This window comes from Pan paniscus, chromosome 5 (assembly GCF_029289425.2).
Source record: "Pan paniscus chromosome 5, NHGRI_mPanPan1-v2.0_pri, whole genome shotgun sequence".
Classification (NCBI taxonomy): Eukaryota; Metazoa; Chordata; class Mammalia; order Primates; family Hominidae; genus Pan; species Pan paniscus.
In genome coordinates, this window is record NC_073254.2 from 117,458,761 (window position 1) to 117,480,390 (window position 21,630).

The 21,630-nt window shown below is 36.3% G+C and overlaps 1 long non-coding RNA gene across 1 annotated transcript in view; it reads left to right on the forward strand.

The window, feature by feature from the left end:
- Positions 1-21,352, forward strand: part of LOC134730614 (uncharacterized) — a 118,771-nt gene extending 97,419 nt beyond the window's left edge. Inside the window, exon 3 of the long non-coding RNA XR_010112480.1 lies at positions 21,163-21,352. This is a non-coding gene — a long non-coding RNA (uncharacterized LOC134730614). The remainder of the gene's footprint in view (positions 1-21,162) is intronic.
- Positions 21,353-21,630: the final 278 nt, after the last annotated feature.

Below are 21,630 nucleotides of genomic sequence, written 5' to 3' on the forward strand. Positions count from 1 at the left end.
AGCATGATTTATAATCCTTTGGGTATATACCCAGTAATGGGATGGCTGGGTCAAATGGTATTTCTAGTTCTAGATCCCTGAGGAATCGCCACACTGACATTTCTTAAAGCCAAACCTTTTTCTAAAATTATCAAACCATCCTTTGCTGGCATTAAATTCTCCAGCTTTAGGCCCTTTATCTTCTTTTTGCTATAAATTCTCATATAATGAGTTCACTTTTTCTTGAATCACATTAGAAAGACATAAAAGGTATGCCTTTCTTATAGCAATCCTGCACCCCATAAAAGCTGCATTTTTGATATGAGATTAAAAAGTATTTTGCACAAAGTGCAGGGTTATTGCACCTGCTGGAGTAGATGCAGTGACAAATGTATGAATTTCCTTTTCTTTTTTTTACATGCTGGATTCATTTTTCTTGAAATGGCAGGCAACTGCAGCTGCAGACTTCAATCTGTGGTACTTGTCAAGCAATTTCACTTTTTCTTGTAATGTCATAACTTTCCCCTGCTTCTTGGGAAACTTTCAGCATCACTTGTGGTACTTTGTATAGGTTCCATGGTATTACTCAAGGTTTACAGTATTGCAACAAACATGATGAAAAATACACAAAGACCATGAGAAATCACCTTTTACTGCTAAATTCATTTTATTGGAGAGAGGAGCAACTCACTAAGAGATGATCAGCATCACATGGCGTTTTAAGCTAATACTAGCAACACTTGAGCACATTGCAATAGCAACAGGGGTTGGCTATGAAATTATTACAGTAGTACAATATGTACTACAGTTAATTTTATGTAGTTATGATTTAATACTGCATTTTGTATTTTATTATATGTCTCTGGACTGCAGATGGCACCATGTATAGTCTGTAATGTTTGTGTGCATAAGTTTTGATAGTTTTAAAATGTTTATAATAGATTGGTATATACTTTAAGTGGTGAATGATAAAATGGACTGGTATCTACATATATTTTATACATTTATGACATTCCTAATTTTTTCTTAAATTTTTAAATATATATGGGCTACCTGGTTCATCTGTGAGCTTTTTCAAATTGTTGCAAATCTCCCAAAATTCTTTCAGTATATTTATTGAAAAACACCAGCATGTAAGTGGGCCTGTATTGTTCAAACCTGTGTTGTTCAAGGATTAACTGTAATATTATAACATCTTCAGCAAAAAGCTTTATTAAAAGTTTATTATTATTATTATTTTGAAACAGGGTCTCACTCTGCTGCCCAGGCTGGAGTGCAGTGATGCGATCATGGCTCACTTCAGCCTTGACCTCCCGGGGCTCAGGTGGCCCTCCCACCTCAGGCCCCTGAGGTTGCAGGCCTACAGGCATGCAACAGCACGCATGGCTAATTTTTGTTTTTTGTTTTTTCTTTTTTTGGTTGAGACGAGGTTTCACCATGTTGGCCAGGCTGGAAAACTTCCAAACTTCCAAATATTTTGGATATTTCAGTTTAAGAAAAGGATACTGTTTTCCTCCATATTTTCTAAAGAGAGAACTTGTTTAAGCAAATTAGTGGTTGAAATAATGTTGTAAGGAGATATTTACTTAGAAGAACTTAAACAGATTTTTGGAAATATTTAGTTACAAAAAAACAACAAATGGCCTTGTATATGAGGTTAGCATTATTTAGACTAGTACACAGTAAGATAGTACTTTTCCAAGGTAACATGGAATATTTTCATATATAAGGGATATATCTGTTACATTAGGCAAATATTTTAAATATGTATTACATATTATATATCTATTACTCCATATGCATTCTAATAGAGAAGTCTAAAAAGTTAAATAAACCCTTAGTGATTCTACAAATAAAGGAATTAAATAATTTATTAAAGCTTACCAATACTGTCTACTATGGAAATAAGCAGCACAACCTCAACTTAAATGTGCAAACTCAGATACTGTATCTGGCTCTCTGCAATATGTTTCATGAGCACAATCTTTAATTGATGTTCAGTAAAGGGAGATATTGTTCCACTTTTGGCTCACAGCCCTTAAGAAATCATTCTGAAAAAGCGTTGTGCTGTGACCCAACACTTTTTATTGAACTGCCAGTTCATGTGTGAGAGGTCCTTCTGTTTGCCCTTCAATGTCCTGGGGTTTAAAGGATAGCAAAAGCCTGACTTAATCACCAGGCCTGCAGCATGGCCACAGTGCAGAAGGACCATCTTTCTCCACCACTCTAATGTTCACAGTTCCTTTTGAGATGCATTGGTTCCCAGAGGTGTTTTCTTCAGTATAAGCTGGCTTGGGTCTCGCTGAGCACTTATTGTCCTTTTCCTTTAGTATCTCTTCAACTCTGAAGAAAATACTTTGCTCAGCAGCTAATCTGCTTTCCCTCATTGCCTTGATATCATGCACAAAGAAAAAAAAAACTTCTTAAAATCCTTTTACAAAACTTTGTCCATGATAATAGAGTCTTTGACAATTCTTCACCACTGGGCAAGTGCAGGCTTTCTTTGGCACTTCACATTTTTCTGAGGGTCATGATTCCTGCAAATAGTCATACACGCAGGTTAACCATGCTTTCAACTTTCACTGAAGTTCTATCCATTGATTGGTGAATTAATTTTTCACTATTAGAACATTCACTTTTGGTGGATTTGCCAGTGCTCAAGTGATTGAGTTGTGGACTTCTACATTCTACACTTTAATTTATTCTATGCTTGTATTTTTAGACAATAATCACTTAAGAATTTTTATTTTCATTTTATTATATTTGCTAGCAGTTAACCTTTTCTGATAAACTTTTCTGATTTTATACAAAAACCAAAGCTAAGAAAAAAAAGAAAAGAAGAAATCAATCCCTCATGAGCATTACTGTGCTTGAAATTATAGACTGAAAGCAACAAAATAGGACGCTGAGTGTGATGGAGACCCAGGCTTACATGCTATTCAAATAGCTTGCTCTTGCCTGTCCAAGAGAGATCAGGTCCCTGCTTTTGTTAAATCGTGAATGACTCCACATTCTGAATCTGTAGGGTTGTTTTTAAATTGTTGAATTTAAAAATAATTTAAACATCATGAAACAATTTAAAAACATGAATTTAAAACATGAATTTAAAAACAATTTAAACATCAATTTAAAAACAATCGTGAAAGATAAACCTTGCTTTGCCCCAGTTCCAGATATTAAATGTTCTGCATAACAATGAAAATTGTGTTTAAAATGTTTTACAAATTTTATTCAATTATTATTTTAAAGTAAAGTTTTTTAGTATGTGGTGAAATAAATACTTGTAGGTACATTTAGTTTGTTAAAAGAAAAACTTTAGAGAAAAAGTTAACAGGGTTTATTTGAGCAAAGGATAATTCGTGAATCAGGCAGCACTTAGAACCAGAAGTGGTTCAGTGAGCTCTGCCCAGTAGTGTCAGCAGTGATCTTTTATAGACTGAATACAAGCATAGAAAAAACAAAAAAAAACCTAGAAAAATCACTTGATTAGGTACAAGTAGGAATCTGCATTATTCGGGCATAGTGTGATAAGGCATTTGCCTTTTTTGGGCATGATGCAATAAGGCATTTGCTTTATTTGGGCAAGGTCTAATCAGTTGGTTGCCTGCTGTTAGCTGAATCTTGACTGTTTGCAATGGGCTGAATTGCAAACAGGGCTGTAACTATGTGTAACTATTTGTTACAAAAAATATACTCCTAAATTACACTGTGGTTTGTTTACCTACTAAGTTAGGTGGAGTTTGTTTGTAGGAACTCAAAGTAGGAGACAGCCTCAGGTTAATGTCCTCTTGCTTATGTAATTTAATGAGTTTATATGCAATGAAGCCTGGTTTTCCTTAAGGTTTGTGTTTTATAGAAGAATGGAGCTCCTAGAAAATAAGAAGCCTATCTTTCTGTAATTAAGTGAGATGTATTTTTTCCACTTGCATTCTTCTCATAGAGACATGATTATAGAAAAATAATCAATCTGTGGTGATGATCTCTGAGCTGGATATTAACGTATTTTAAAATGGATTTTTCAGATCTTTAATTGGCAGCCGATAGTATTTGGCTTTGTGATGATCTTTTGGATGGACATCATTTAATTCTTACCAATTTGTTTTATTTTCCAAATATTGTCTTATCAACATTGTTTGTACTAAGTCATTAATTTTTTAGTAGATACAGATTTTAACTTTGACTTCAGCCTTAAATGAAATTGTGTCTATACAGCGTTTTTTTTCCCCAAATGCTGATTTAAACTTTTTATTGAAGATATCACTAAAAAATTATCTTCTTATTTGGATTAATTGCTCAATACATTTTGTTAGATGAGTTTCCAGTTACATTTTTAAAGGTTTTATGAAAGGCATTCTGTGATATGGAATATTATATGAAATGATCAAATGTAGTAGGGTTTATACTTAATTTTACAAAATTTAAATGCCTACCCATATTTAGTGATTAATTTAATGCATTAGTTTTAAGTACAACATGTATCATGAATAGTTTTTGTTGAATAGTGCCCAATACCCTTCCTTTCATTTGATTTTTAAATGGTGTATACTTTTTAAAAAGTAAAATACCCAATATAAATATAAATTTTGTGCAACATTTATATTGAGCTAGTTCATTACAGTCCAATAAATCCTCAAATAGGAAAAGAGTAACTCATTTAAAAATGACTGCTGCTTTACCTGTTTTTTATGTTTAAAGGTAAAAAAGGTAAGCCTAAATTCCATCTATAAAAGTGCCTTTTTGATGTGTTTTATACACTTCTCTGTATCTCAGATCCTTTTAATGTTTTCAGAAAATGTACTAAATGACCAGATATTGGAATTTGAGTTACCTGGAATTCTCTTGTTGACAGTTTATAAACATAACTTGCATTTTTGCTTAAAGTCACATGATATATTTGTTTTACTTCCTAAGATCTAGTGTATAGAAAGGCACAGCAACTTAATTTCAGTAGTGATTATTTAGAGCTATAGCATCTGAATATAAATAAGAAAAAAATGTGGTTATTCTGCTGAACTTATAACATCACTATTCATCTGTAAATGAGAAGGTTGGGAGATTTTGTTTCCTCCATTGACTTAACTTAACATTGTCTGTTCATTATCTTCTTTATTTAATATTTGTTTGTGTACTTTTGAGGAACAGAATTCCAGAGGCCAAATAAAATAAAAGCTTATCTATTAGTCAGGATTTTCCAGAGAAACAGAACCAATAAAGAACAAACTAGAGGCATCATGCTACCTGACTTCAAACCATACTAAACGGCTACAGTAACCAAAACAGCATGGTACTGGTACCAAAACAGATATATAGATCAATGGAACAGAACAGAGACCTCAGAAATAACACCACATATCTACAACAATCTGATCTTTGACACATCTGATAAAAACAAGCAATGGGGAAAGGATTCCCTATTTAATAAATGGTACTGGGAAAACTGGCTAGCCATATGCAGAAAACTGAAACTGGACCCCTTCCTTACACCTTATACAAAAATTAACTCAAGATGGATTGAAGACTTAAATATAAAACCCCAAACCATGAAAATCCTAGAAGAAAACCTAGGCAATACCATTCAGGACATAGGCATGGGCAAAGACTTTATCACTAAAACACCAAAAGCAATTGCAACCAAAGCAAACATTGACAAATGGAATCTAATTAAACTAAAGAGCTTCTGCACAGCAAAAGAAACTGTCATCAGAGTGAACAGGCAACCTACAGAATGGGAGAAAATTTTGACAATCTATCCATCTGACAAAGGGCTAATATCCAGAATCTACAAAGAACTTAAACAAATTTACAAGAAAAAAACAAACCCCATCAAAAAATGGGTGAAGGATATGAACAGACACTTCTCAAAAGAAAACATTTTTGTGGCCAACAAACATATGAAAAAACCTCATCATCACTGTTGATTAGAAAAATGCAAATCAAAACCACAATGAGATACCATCTCATGCCAGTTAGAATGGTGATTATTAAAAAGTTAAGAAACAGCAGATGCTGGTGAGGCTGTGGAGAAATAGGAACTCTTTTACACTGTTGGTGGGAGTGTAAATTCATTCAACCACTGTGGAAAACAGTGTGGTGATTCCTCAAGGATCTGCAACCAGAAATACCATTTGACCCAGCAATCCCATTACAGGTTATATACCCAAAGGATTATAAATCATTCTACTATAAAGACACATGCACATGTATGTTTATTGCAGCACTGTTTACAATAGCAAAGACTTGGAACCAACTGGAATGCCCACCAATGATAGACTGGATAAAGAAAATGTGGCCATGATTCTGAGCAAACTATCGCAAGGACAGAAAACCAAACACCGCATGTTCTCACTCATAGGTAGGAGTTGAACAATGAGAACACTTGGACACAGGGTGGGGAACATCACACACTGGGGCCTGTCATGGGGTGGGGGGAGGGGGAGGGATAGCATTAGGAGATATACCTAATGTAAATGATGAGTTGATGGGTGCAGCACACCAACATGGCACATGTATACATATGTAACAAACCTGCATGTTGTGCATATGCATGTACCCTAGAACTTAAAGTATAATTAAAAAAAAAAAAGAAAATGTGGCACATATACACCGTGGAATACTATGCAGCCATAAAAAGGATGAGTTCATGTTCTTTGCAGGGACATGGATGAAGCTGGAAGCCATCATTCTCAGCAAACTGACACAGGAACAGGAAACCAAACACCGCAGTGAGTTGAACAGTGAGAACACATGGAGACAGGGAGGGGAACATCACACACCGGGGCCTGTTGCAGGGTGGAGTGCAACAGGAGGGAGAGCATTAGGAAAAATACCTAATGCATGCGGGGCTTAAAACCTAGATGACAGGTTGACAGGTGCAGCAAACCACCATGGCACATGTATAACTATGTAACAAGCCTGTGCGGTCTGCACATGTATCCCAGAACTTAAAGTAAAATTTAAAAAATTGAAAAAAAAGAGATTAAATATATACATATGTATATATTTATGTATTATGTATATTATATGGAGATATTTACTTAATATAATATATAACACATATATACATAACATAATTTATACATATATACTATATACATATATAGACATATACATATGTTAACTATGTGATATATTACATATATGATGTATATACATATATAGTGTATATATACAATATACATGCATATACATATATACAATATAATATGATGTATTATATAAAAATATATAGGCACTATATATGTATATTGTATATAGTGCATATATACATATATTTTTATTGTATATAGTGTGTATATATACAATATACATATATGATGTAAATATATAAAATATATGCCTATATACACTAAATGTGTATATTGTATACATACACACATATATGATGTATATATAAAATACATGTATATATACACTATATATGTTTATTGTATAGTATATCTATGTATAGGTACATGTATACTATACATAAACATATATTACATGATATAGTAATATATTGATGTATATGTATATATCATATATTTAATATATCAGTATATTACTATATCAATATATACACATACTGTATATATACATATATACACATACATATATGTATACAATGTATACATACATATATAGGTATACATACATATGTTATGTATGTATATATAAACACAGGCATTCCTGAGAGATATTGTGGATTTGATTTCAGAGCATCACAATAAAGCAAATATCACAATAAAGTGAGTTACACAATTTTTTTAGTTTCCCAGTGCATATAAAAGTTATGTTTACATTATGTTGTAGTCTATTAAATATGCAATAGCATTATATCTAAAAAAAAGTATCTACCTTAAGTAACAATACTTTATTGCTAAAAAATGCTAGTGATCTTCTGCGCCTTCAGTGAGGTGTAACCATTTTGCTGGTGGAGATTCTTGTCTGTATGTTGATGGCTGCTGACTGATTAGGATGGTAGTTGCTGAACATTGAGGTGGCTGTGACAGTTTCCTAAAAGAAGAAAATAATGAAGTATGCTGCATTGATTAATTCTTCCTTTCATGAAAGATTTGTGTGTAGAAATCTCTGATGGCATTTTACCTACAGTAGACCTTTTTTCAAAATTGGAGTCAATCTTCTCAAAGCCTACTGTTGCTTTATCAGCTAAGCTTATGAAATGTCCTAAATTCTTTGTTGTCCTTTCAACAATGTTCACAGCATCTTCACAGGATTACATTTTATCTCTAAGAAACTACTACTTTCTTTGCTCATCCATAAGAAGCAAATCCTAATCCATTCAAATTTGATTGTGAGATTGCAACAATTCAGTCACATCATTGGGCTTCACTCGTAATTCTGGTTTTCCTGTTCTTTGTATCACATCTGCAGTTACATCTTCCACTAAAGTCTTCAATCCTTAAAGTCATCCATGAGGGTTGGAATCAGCTTCTTCCAAATCTTGTTAATGTTGACATATTGATCTCATTCTACGAATCACGAATGGTTTTTTTAAATGACATGAAGAATGGTGAATCCTTTCCAGAATGTTTTAAATTTACTTTACCCAGTTGCATCCTAGGAATCATGATCTGTAGCAGCCATTGCCTTACAAAAATGTATTTCTTAACTAATAAGAATTGAAAGTTGAAATAACTCCTTGATCCATGGGTTTCAAGATAGTTGCTGTGTTAGCAGGCATGGAATCAACATGAATCTTCCTGTATATACCCATCAGAGCTCTTGGGTGATTAGGTGCATTGTTAATAAACAATAATATTTTGAAAGGAATCTTCTGAACAGTGTATCTCAATACTGGGCTCAAAATATCCAGTAAACTATGCTGTAAACTAACATGCCATCATGAGGATTTTTGTTCTTCCATTTACAGAGCAAAAGCAGAGTACACTTAACAGAATTCTTAAGGGGCCTAGGATTTGTGTCATGATAAATAAGCATTAGCTTCAACTTCTAGTCACCAGCTGCATTAACCCTTAACAAAAGAGTCAGGCTGTCCTTCAAAGCTTTGAAGCTAGGTATTGACTTCTCTGCAGCTATGAAAGTCCTAGGTGACATCTTCTTTCAATAGAAGGCTGTTGTTTTCTATGTGGAAAATGTGTTGTTTAGCGTGGCCACCTTGGTCTATGACCTTAGCTAGCTAGATCTTCTCAACAACTTGCTGCAGCTTCTACATCAAGCACTTGGTGCTTCACCTTGCTGTTTTTTGTTATGGAGATGGCTTCTTTTCTTAAACCACATGAGCCAACCTTTGCTAACTTCCAGCTTTCCTTCTGCAACTTCCTCACCTCTCTCAGCCTTAATGTAACTGAAGGGAGTTAGGATTAACTCTGGATTAGGGTTTGGATTAACTCTTTTTCAGTTTGCCTTAAGAATACTCACCAGTGGCACTTGTGGCTGCAGCATTTACCCCAAAATAACTTTGCCAAGAAATATCTCACTTTTATTATTATTTTTGCATCACTCTAGTACATCAACTTTGGAAACAAAAGACATCATTCTACTTATAACATTCTGTTTTTAGTAGTGGTATTTCCATTGACAATATGTAGTAATTCTCGATCACTGAAAATGTCAAATCCTAGAAAACGCAGCATTTCTATGCGTAATGTTAACATCTTTCTTGAACAGTTATTGGCCGGATTCATTTGATGAATTCAATTTTTCTGAAATAGATGATTCTGATGTTAGTTCTGTTTAGAAATAACTCCAAGAACAGTTTTTATATTTTATTTTCACACTAAAAATCAGTCAGATTTGCTTCAGCCTCAAAGAGTGTGTTTATGTAAATTTAAATGAGTGCTGGCAGAAAGCTGCACCTTTTTTTTTTTTTTCTTTCTAAATGGGAAAATTTAAGCAAATGTTGTGGCTGGTTTGACCTTCTATTCAGACTGCTAAAACTTTCTTCAAATCAGCAGTAAGGCTGTTTAACCTTCTTATCTTTCAAGTGTCCACTGTAGTAGCACTTTTAATTTCCTTTAAGAACCTTTCCTTTGCATTCACAGCTTGGTTAACTGTTTGGGACAAAACTGTTTGGTATAGCTCAGCTTTCAACATGCCCTCCTCACTAAGCTTAATCATTTCTAGCTTTTGATTTTAAAGTGAGAGGTTCGTGCCTCTTCCTTTTACTTGAATACTGAGAGGCCACTGTAGGGTTATTAATTGACCCAATTTTAATATTGTTGTATCTCAGAGAATAGGGGGACTCAAGGAGAGGATGAGAAATGGGGAAATGAGTAGAGCTGTCAGAACACACAACTGATCAATTAAGTTTGTTGTCTTACATGGGTGCACTTCATGGCATCCCAAAACAATTACAATCGCAACATCAAAGATCACTGATCACAGATCACCATAGCAGATATAATAATAATGAAAACGTTTAAAATATTTCAAATATTACCAAAATGTGACACAGAGACATGAAGTGAGCACATGCTGTAGACTTGCTCAATGCAGTGTTGTCACAAATCTTCAATTTGTAGAAATCCCATCTGTGAAGAGCAATAAAATGAAGTGCAATAAAACAAGGTGTGCCTGTACATAAAAATTAGAAATTGGCTTATGTGATTACAGAGGTTGAGAAGTCCCACGATCTGCAATCTGCAAGCTAGAGAACCAGGAAAGCTGGTGGTATAATTCAGTTGAAGTGAAAGCCTGAGAGCCAGGGGCACTGATGTCTGAAGGCAGAAGAAGATGGGTGTCCAAGCTGAAACAGAGTGAATTTGTCTTTTCTTTGCCTTTTTGTTCCACTGGGCCCTCCCTCAATAGATTGGATGGTGCCCACTCACACTGGTGCGGGTGATCATTTTTACTTAGTCAACCAATTAAAATTCTAATCTCATGTAGAAACACCCTCACAAACACACCCAGAAGCAATGTTTAACAGCTATCTGGGCATCCATTTGCCCAAACTGTTCATTTGTGACAAATTAGCCATCACAAGTCTGCCCCTTGTCAACTTGGCACACATATACATCTCCTTAAATCAAATTTAATCTTCAAATAAAGATAATAACAAGGTCATACTTCTACCTAATGTGATACAAGTATCCTGTGTACAAACAAAAACATACTAATCCTTTCTTTAGATGAGGAGGTAAGTCCTTTAGTGATGTTTACTCTTCTTTTGATATCCCTTTACTTAAATATTATCATGTAAAATTAACAGTAGAGTCATTCCTCAGTATCCATGGGGGATTTGTTCCAGGAGCTCCTATGAATAACAAATCTGCAGGTGTCAAGTCCCTGATTGAAAATGGTGTAATATTTGCTTATAACCTATCCATGTCCTCTCATTTAATTTAAATAATCTCTAGATTACTTATAATACTTAACACACACAATGTAAATGCTATGTGAATAGTTGTTACACTGAATTGTTTAGGAAATAATCACAAGAAAAAAATCTGTGTATGTTCAGTACAGGTGCTTTTTTTCTCCAAAATATTTTCTATTTGTTGTTGGTTGACCCCGTGGATGGTAACGTGTGGATACAAAGGACTGGCTGTGCTTAAATACTGATATGCATCTTATGTTAATACATACTGACTTAACATAAGTTATGTAACATCTTATGTTAATGATAAGGAAATAGAAAAGAAAACGCCGGGCGCGGTGGCTCACGCCTGTAATCCCAGCACTTTGGGAGGCCAAGGCAGGCGGATCACGAGGTCAGGAGATCGAGACCATCCTGGCTAACACGGTGAAACCCCGTCTCTACTAAAAATACAAAAAAAATTAGCCGGGCGTGGTAGCGGGCGCCTGTAGTCCCAGCTACTCGGGAGGCTGAGGCAGGAGAATGGCGTGAACCCGGGAGGCGGAGCTTGCAGTGAGCCGAGATCGCGCCACTGCACTCCAGCCTGGGCGACAGAGGGAGACTCCGTCTCAAAAAAAACAAAACAAAACAAAACAAAACAAACAAACAAAAAAGAAAACAAAGATAGTTTGTTAATACAGGTATATTTACATGCAAACATATTCATAAAAATTAAGGAGGAAATACACATAACGATTAAATCCTCATTTTTTTTATTTTGGAAGAGTTCTTATACATATGTTGCTTTTATTTATTATTACCTTTAATGGCAAAAACCGCGATTACTTTTGCACCAACCTAATATTTAAAAAAAAAACTCTTTTGGCCGGGCGCGGTGGCTCATGCCTGTAATCCCAGCACTTTGGGAGGCCGAGGCTGGCAGATCACCTGAGGTCAGGAGTTTCAGACCAGCCTGACCAACATGGAGAAACCCCGTCTCTACCAGAAATACAATATTAGCCAGGCGTGGTGGCACATGCCTGTAATCCCAGCTACTTGGGAGGCTGAGGCAGGAGAATTGCTGGAATCTGGGAGGTGAAGGTAGCAGTGAGCCGAGATCGCACCATTGCACTCCAGCCTGGGCAACAAGAGCGAAACTCTGTCTCTAAATAAATAAATAAATCAAATAAGATAAAATAACTCTTTCTGTTTTAAAATATTATCATTTGGCAAACTGAAAATGATCCCATAAGTGGCCACCCTGAGAGATCTTTTTGTTATAGCATCTACTACAAGTGAATGCTCATCAAACTAGTAATGTGAAAAATTGGTTTTACCCAAAGAAGAATCTGAATTTTTGTACAGGAGCTATCATTTTTTAATTTTTAATTTAATTTTTGTGAGTACATAGTAGGTGTATGTATTGATGGGGTATATGAGATATTTTGATACAAGCACGCAATGTGTAATAATCACATCATGAAGAATAGGGTATCCATCCCCTCAAACATTTATCCTCTGTTACAAACAATCCAATTATACTCTTTTAGTTATTTTAAAATGTATAATTATTATTGACTGTAGTCATCCTGTTGTGATATCAAATAGTAGGCCTTATTCATTCTTCTAATTTTTTGTACCCATTAACCATCCCCACCACCCCTCCAGCCCTAACTATCTTTCAACCGTTCTTCCAGTCTCTATGTCCATGAGTTCAATTGTTTCGATATTTAGATCCCACAAATAAGTGAGAACATGAGATGTTTGTCTTTCTGTTCCTGGCTTATTTTACTTAATATAATTATCTCTAGTTCTACCCATGTTACTGTAAATGACAGGATCTCATTCTTTTTTATGGCTGAATAGTATTCCATTGTGTATATGTTCCACATTTTCTGTATCCTTTCATCCATTGGTGAACACTTAGGTTGCTTCCAAATTTTAGCTATAGTAAACAATGCTGCAATAAACATAGGAATATGTTTTTCATGTAAGTAAGTCTTTGATTTACTGATTTCCTTTCTTTTGTATATATGCTCAGCAGTGGGATTTCTGGGTCATATGATAGCCCTATTTTTAGTTTTTTGAGGAACCTCCAAACTATTCTCCATAGTGGTTGTACTAATTTACATTTCCACCAATAGTGTACAAGAGTTCCCTTTTCTCCACATCCTCACCAGCGTTTGTTATTGCCTATCTTTTGGATAAAAGCCATTTTAACTGGAATGAGATGATATCTCTTTGTAGTTTTTATTTGCATTTCTCTGATGATCGATGATGTTAAGCACCTTTTCATATGCCTGCTTGCCATTTGTATGTCTTCTTTTGAGAAATGTCTACTCAAATATTTTGCCTATTTTTCACTTGGATTATTGATTTTTTTCCTGTAGAGTTGTTTGAGATACTTATGCATTTTAGTTATTAATCCCTTGTCAGATGGGTAGTTTGCAAATATGTTTTCCCATTCTGTGGGTTGTCTCTGCTTTGTTGATTGTATCCTTTGCTGTGCAGAAGATTTTTAACTTGATGTGATCCCACTTGTCCTTTTTGCTTTGGTTGCCATACTTGTGGGGTATTACTCGAGAAGTCATTGGCCAGACCAATGACCTGAAGAGTTTACCAGTGTTTTTTTGTAGTAGTTTCATAGTTGGAGGTCTTAGATTTAAGTCTTTAATCCATTTTGGTTTGATTTTTATATATGGCAAGACGTAGGGGTCTAGTTTCATTCTTCTGCATTTGGATATGCAATTTACCCAGAAGGATTTATTGAATAGATTGTCTTTTCTCCAATGTATGTTCTCTGGGGAAAAAGACTTTGTAAAAATGAGTTCACTGTAGGTGTGTGGGTTTGTTTCTGGGTTTCCTATTCTGCTCCATTGGTCTATGTGTCTCTTTTTATGCCAATACCATGCGATTTTGGTTACTGTAACTCTGTAGTGTAATTTGAAGTCAGATACTATGATCCCTCCAGTTTTGTTCTTTTTGCTCAGGATAGCTTTGGCTATTCTGAGTTTTTTGTTGTTCCATAAAAATTTTAGGATTGTTTTTTCTATTTCTGTGAAGAATGTCACTGGTATTTTGATAGGGATTGCACTGAATCTGTAGTTTGCTTTGGTTAATATGGACATTTTAATAATACTGATTCTTCCTATTCTGGAACATGGAATGTCTTCCATATTTTTTGTGTCCTCTTCAATTTTACTCATTAGTATTTTATAGTTTTCATTATAGACATCTTTTACTTTGGTTAATTCATACTTATTTAATTTTATTTGTGGCTATTGTAAATGGAATTATTTTTTGATTTCTTTCCGAGATTGTTCACTGTTAGCATATAGAAATGCTACTGGTTTTTGTAGGTTGATTTTGTATCCTGCAACTTGACTGAATTTGTTTATCTATTCTAATAGTTTTTTGGGGGAGTTTTTAGGTTTTTCTAAATATAAGATCATATCATCTGCAAACAAGGATAATTTCATTTATTTCTTTCCAGTTTGGATACCCTTTAGGTCTTTGTCTGATTGCTCTAGGTAGGCTATAGCCTGTGTTTTCTCAAAGCCCTGGGGCTCCACAATCAGAAGGTGGCAAGCTGGACAGGTCGGTGTCTTTTCCTTCAGGATAGCAAGCTCCCTCAGGTTCTGTGTTAATCTGGAGGTGCTATCTGATCTGGGAGCCAGGGACTACAGTCAAAAACCTTAGAAGTCTCTCTGATGAAGTCTCTCTGGTGTTCTTTCATGCTGTGGCTGAGCTGGCACTCAAACTACAAGACACAGTTCTTCCCACTCTTCCCTCCCCTTTCCAAAGGCAGAGGAGCCTCACCCCGTGGTCACTGCCATCAGTACTACGTTAAATAACAGTGGTGAAAGTGGGCATCCTTGTCGTGTTCCAGATCTTAGAGGAAAGGCTTTCAGTTTCTCCCCATTCAGTATGATAGTAGCTGTGGGTCTGCTGTATATGGCTTTTATTATGTTGAGGTGTGTTCCTTACATACTCAGTTATTTGAGGGTTTTTATGACGTGAGATTGAACTTTATCAAATGGTTTTTCAGCATCATTTGAAATTATCATGTGGTTTCTGTCTTTCATTCTGTTGATATGATGTATCACATTGATTGATTTGTATATGTTGAACCATTCTTGCATGCCAGGGATAAATTCTATTTGGCCATGATGAATGATCTTTTTAAGGTATTCTTGAATTTGGTTTGCTAGTATTTTGTTGAGGATTTTTGCATGGATATTCATCAGAGATGTGGACCTGTAGTTTTCTTTTTTTGATGTGTCTTTTTCTGGTTTTGGTATCAGGGTGATACTGGCCTTATAAAATGAGTTTGGGGGTATTCCCTCCTCCTCTATTTTTCAGAATAGTTTGAGTAAGATAGGTATTAGTTCTTTAAATGTTTGGTAGAATTCAGCAGTGAAGTCATTGGGTCCTGGCATTTTCTTTGCTGCAAGACTTTTTATTATGGCTTTGGTCTTGTTTCTTGTTATTGGTCTGTTCACGTTTTAGATTTCTTCATGGATCTACCTTGGTACATTGTTTGTATTTAGGAATTTGTTCATTTTTTCTAGATTTTAAAATTTATTTGCACATAGTTGCTAATAATAGCCACTAATGATCCTTCGAGTTTCTGCAGTGTCAGTTGTGATGTTTCCTTTTTCATCTCTGATTTTATTTATTTAGATCTTCTCTCTTTTATTCTTAGTCTGTCTAAAGGTTTATCAATTTTGTTTAACTTTTCAAAAAACCAACTTTTTGTTACATTGATCTTTTGTATTGTTGTGTTCATTTCAATTTCATTTATTTATGCTCTGATCTTTATTATTATTTTTCTTCTGCTAATTTTGGGTTTGTTTTACTCTTGCTTTTCTAATTCTTTAACATGCATTGTTAGGTTGTTTATTTGAAGTTTTTCTCCTTTTTTTTAACAGGCAGTTATAGCTGTAAACTTCCCTGTTAGTACTGCTTTTGCTGTATCCCCTAGGTTTTGGTATTTTATGTTTTTATTATTATTTGTTCCAATTTTTTTCTCAATTTCCTTCTTAATTTCTTCCTTGACCCACTGGTCATTCAGGAGCATATTGTTTAATTTGCTGGTATTGTTTACAAAATCCTTAAGTGATTTCTAGTTTTATTCCACTGTGATTAAAGAAGATACTTGCTATTATTTTGATTTTTTTAGTATTTTAAGACTTGTTTTGTGACCTAACATATGGTCTACCTTTGAGAATGATCCACATGCTGAGGAAAATGATGTGTATGTTGCAGCCCTTGGGTGAAATGTTCTGTAAATATCTATTAGGTCCATTTGGTGTATACTGCAGAATAAGTCCAGTGTTTCCTTGTGGATTTTCTGTCTGGAAGATCTGTCCAATGCTGAAAGTGTGGTGTTGAAGTCTCTAGCTATTGTTGTATTGGAGTCTATCTCTTCTTTTAGTGCTAATAATATTTGCTTTATATGTCTGGGTGCTCCACTGTTGGGTGTATATATTTTTAAAATTGTTATATCCTCTTGCTAATTGACCCCTTTATTATTATATCATGACCCTCTTTGTCTCTTATAGTTTTTGTCTTGAAATCGCTTTTGTTTGATATAAGTATAGCTATTCCTGCTCTTTTTTGGTTTCCATTGTCATGGAATATCTTTTCTCCTCTCTTTATTTTCAGTCTATGTGTTTCTTTACAGGTGAAGTATGTTTCTTGTAGGAAACGGATCATTGGTCTTTTTTTTTAAATCCATTCAGCCACTCTATGTCTTTTTGACTGGAGGATTTAGTCTATTTACATTCATTATTATTATTGAAAAGTAAGGACTTACTCTTGCCACTTTGTTATTTGTTTTCTGATTGTATTGTAGTCTTTTCTTTCTTCTTTCCTTCCTGTCTTGCTTTTAGTGAAGGTGATTTTCTCTGGTGATATGATTTAGTTTTTTGCTTTCTTATGTATTTGTTGTATTTTTTTTTTTTGGTTTGAGGTTACCATGAGTCTTGCAAACACTATTTTGTAACTCATTATTTTAAGCTGATAATAACTTGACACTGTTTGTATAAACAAACAACAGGGGAGCGAAAAAAAAAAAACTCATGAAGACTCTACACCTTAACTTTGTTTTTCCGTTTTTTAACTTTATGTTGTTTCTATTTATGTCTTATTCTACTGTCTATGTCTTGAAAAGTTGTTGTAGTTATTATTTTTAATTGGTTTATCATTTAGTTTCTCTACTTAAGATAAGAGTAGTTTATATACCGTAGTTACAATATTATAATAGTTTGCATTCTTTCTCTGTACTTACTATTACCAGTGAGTTTTATACAGATGATTCTTTATTGCTCATTAACCTCCTTTTCTTTCTGATTGAAGTACTCTCTTTAGCATTTCTTGTAGGATGGGTCTGATGTCGATAAAATTCCTCAGCTTTTATTTGTCTGGAAAAGCCTTTATTTCTCCTTCATTACTGAAGAATATTTTTGCTGTATATACTATTCTAGGGTAAAAGCCTTTTTCTTCCAGCACTTTTAATATATCATGCCACTCTCTTGGCCTGTAAGGTTTTCATTGAAAAGTCTGCTGCCAGCTGTAGTGGAGCTCCATTGTATGTCATTTGTTTATTTTCTTTTGATGCTTTTTAGGATCTTTTCTTTATTCTTGACCTTTGGGAGTTTGATTATTAAATGCCTTGTGGTAGTCTTTGTTAGGTTAAATCTGTTTAGTGTTCTATAACCTTCTTATTCTTGGATATTGTTTCTTTGGGTTTGGGAAGTTCTCTATTATTATCCCGTTGAATAATCTTTATACCCTATCTCTTTCTCTACCTCCTCGTTAAGGCCAATATCTCTTAGATTTTCCCTTTTGAGGCTATTTTCTAGATCCTATAGGTGTGCTTCATTGTTTTTTATTTTTTTCGGTTGTCTTTTCTGTGTATTTTCAAATAGCTGGTCTTCAGGCTCACTAATTCTTTTTTCTGCTCCATCAATTCTGCTATTAAAAAACTCTGATGCATTCTTTAGTGTGGCAATTGCATTTTTCAGCTCCAGAATTTCTGCTTGATTCTTTTTAATTATTTCAATCTCTTTGTTAAATTTATCTGATAGAATTCTGAATTCCTTCTCTGTGTTATCTTTGAATTTCCCCAACACAGCTATTTTGAATTCTCTGTCTGAAAGGTCGCATATCTCTGTTTCTCCAGGGTTGGCCCCTGGTGCCTTATTTAGTTCATTTAGTGAGGTCATGTTTTCCTGGATGATATTGATGCTTGTAGATGTTCATTGTGCCTGAGAATTAAAGAGTTAGGTATTTATTGTAGTGTTCTCAGTCTGGACTTTTTTGTACCCAGGCTTCTAGGGAAGGCTTTCCAGATATTCCAGATTGGTGGTTGTGATGTAAGCAGTATCTACTTTAGGGGACACTGTGAGCCCAGTAATACTGTGGTTCTTGCAGACTCACAGAGGTACCTCCTGGATGGTCTTGGACAAGTTCCAGAATAATTCTCTGGATTACCAGGCAGAAACTCCTGTTCTCTTTTTTACTTTCTTCCAAATGTATGCAGTCTCTCTCTCTCTGTTTGAGCCACCTAGAGCTGGGGTTGGGGGTGACACAAGCACTCCTGTGGTCACCACCACTATGACTGTGCTAGGTCAGACCTTCTATAGCCAGTATAGCACTGGGTCTTGCCCAAGGGCTACTGTAATTATTTCCTGGCTATAGCCTGTGTTTTCTCAAAGCCCTGGGGCTCCACAATCAGAAGGTGGCAAACTGGACAGGTCGGTGTCTTTTCCTTCAGGATAGCAAGCTCCCCCAGGTTCTGTGTTAACCTGGAGGTGCTATCTGATCTGGGAGCCAGGTACTAGAGTCAGAAACCTTAGAAGTCTCTCTGATGAAGTCTCTCTGGTGTTCTCTTATGCTGTGGCTGAGCTGGCACTCAAACTACAAGACACAGTTCTTCCCACTCTTCCCTCCCCTTTCCAAAGGCAGAGGAGCTTCACCCCATGGTCACTGCCACCACAGACCCACAGAGGGTACTGCCAGACTACCACTGACATTCCCTTAAAGCCCAAGAGTTCCTCAGTCAACTTGTGGTGAATGCTGCCTGGCCTGGTACTCACCTTTCTGGGCAGTGGGCTTCCCTTTTGGATGCAAGAGCCAAGTCTTGCAACTGGGGACCCCAAGAGCCCACTTGGTGCTCTACCCCCCGTGACTGAGTTGGTACTTAAGGTGCAAGACAAAGTACCCTTTGCTTTTCTCTCCACCTTTCTCAAGTGAAAGGATTCTTGCCCTATAGCTACCACAGCTGGGAATGTGCTGAGTCTCACCTGAAGGCAGCAAGCCTCAGAGTCTTACCAAAGGCCCTTGACATAGTACCTGGGATTCACTGCTGGTTATTCAGGGCCTAAGGTCTCTTCAGCTAGCAGGTGATGAGTCCTGCCAGGACGTGGTCCTTTCCTTTAAGGTAGTGCGTTCTCTTCTGGTGCAGTGTGTCTTGAAATGTCATCTGGGAGCTAGGGCCTGGAATGACTCTGACTGGTGCCCTATCCTGCTGTGGCTGAGCTGGTATCCTAGATACAAGACAAAGTTCTCCCCATTCTTCCCTCCCTTCTCCTCAAGCAGAGAGAAGAGGATTTTTTTGGAGCTGTGAGCTGTGCATCCTAGTGTTAGAGAAGAGGTGATGTCAGCACTTCCTTAGCTGCTCCAGCTGGTGTCTCAGTAGGTCATATACCAGCCCACCTCCCCACCCTCCCCACCCAGTTCACTGTCCCTGGGCCTGCCTAGTTCGGCACTAGGACTCACATAGGGGTTACAGTCCTTGAGGCCTAGACTGCCTTTCAAGTTTATTTCGGGCCCCAGAGTACTTTAACTCACAGCAGGGAAGCTTTTGGGAACTTAAGTTTAGACTGCTGGGATCAGTGATTTCCCTCTGGCTACGACTGGTTTGAATGCTCCCTCTGTGGGTGGGCATCAGCTGAGTTTGGTCCAGTTTTGTTTTCTGTTATATTAGGGTAGCACTGAGTTCAGTGCCTAACAAATGCTAGGCTCTCTCTCTCTCCAATCGCCAAAACACTCTGTACCATGCTTTTGCTGCCAGGGGATGGAGGAGGGATGGAGTCAGTGATTTAAGACTGTTTTTCTTACCTCTTTAGTGCCTCTTTCAATGATATGAAGTTAAAACCAGGTACTGTGAGTGCTCACCTTTTCCTTTGTTCTTATAGAGTTTGCGTGTGTGTGTGTGTGTGTGTGTGTGTGTGTGTGTGTGTGTAGATAGTTGTTAAATTCTGTTTGCCACAGGGACGACTGGTAGAACCTTCTCGTCCACCATCTTGCTCTGCCCCAAGTCCCTAAATTTTTCATTTCTGTAACTGGTTGTGTGGTAGTAACTGGTATTTATAATTACCTTATACTGTCCATCCTGTATTTCCTTTGCCTTCAGCAAGAACCTCAGCTGGTTATGGTTCTTTACCTGGGGTGGGTGTGAGGAGTGACTAAAATCTTTATTTCTGAAGGGTCTAGACTATTTGTAGTACTGCCTGGATTGGGTTGTAGTTTTCCATGGACCTTAATCATTGGGCCTGGTAATACTAAGAGATACCCAAAGGAATCTCCTATAATCCAGGCATACTCTCCCTTACCTCCATTATGGAGTCATAGTCCAATGTCTCTTTTGTTGTCAGGACCAATTACCCTACCCAACACCCTTGTCTCTCTTCTTTACCTGTTGATTCAGAGGCATGAGGAGCCCAGAGTTTCCAGTTGGCACTCTTAACTTCCAGTTCAATGGAATGGTTGTTGTGTCTCACAGTTGTAATATTCTCTCTGAAACTGAGACTTCTAGACCAGCAGATTATAAAATCACTGAAACAGAAAGCAAGAACTTTGCTAGTGGGTAACTAGGGGTAATAATGACTGGTGTCACTCTCATTTTCACTCTTAATTCCTAGACCCTTGAATCCTGACTATTGGAGAAACAGCACCATATTTTGGATACTGATTCAGACCATATACAGCCTTCTGGAGAATCTTGCCCCAGTCCTGAAAGGTATTTCTATTCATCTAGTTGGTGCTATAACTGAGTCTTCAAAAGACAATTCCACTGTTCTATCAAGAAAGCTGCTTCAGGATGGTGGGAGATATGGTAAGAGCAGTGAATTTCATGAGCATGGGCCTGTTGTCACACATATTTTGCGGGGGATGATTTCCTTGATTGGAAGCAATGCTGTGTGGAATGCCATCATGGTGGGCAAGGCCATTATCAAATGCCATAATGGTGGATAAGGAATTCTGTAATTCCATGGTTGGTAATTTTGGCATAAGCATGTTATGAAGAGAAGACAAATCCATATCCAGAGTAAGTGTCTATTCTGGTAGGGACAAAATGCTTCCACTTCCACAATTGAAGTGGTCCAATG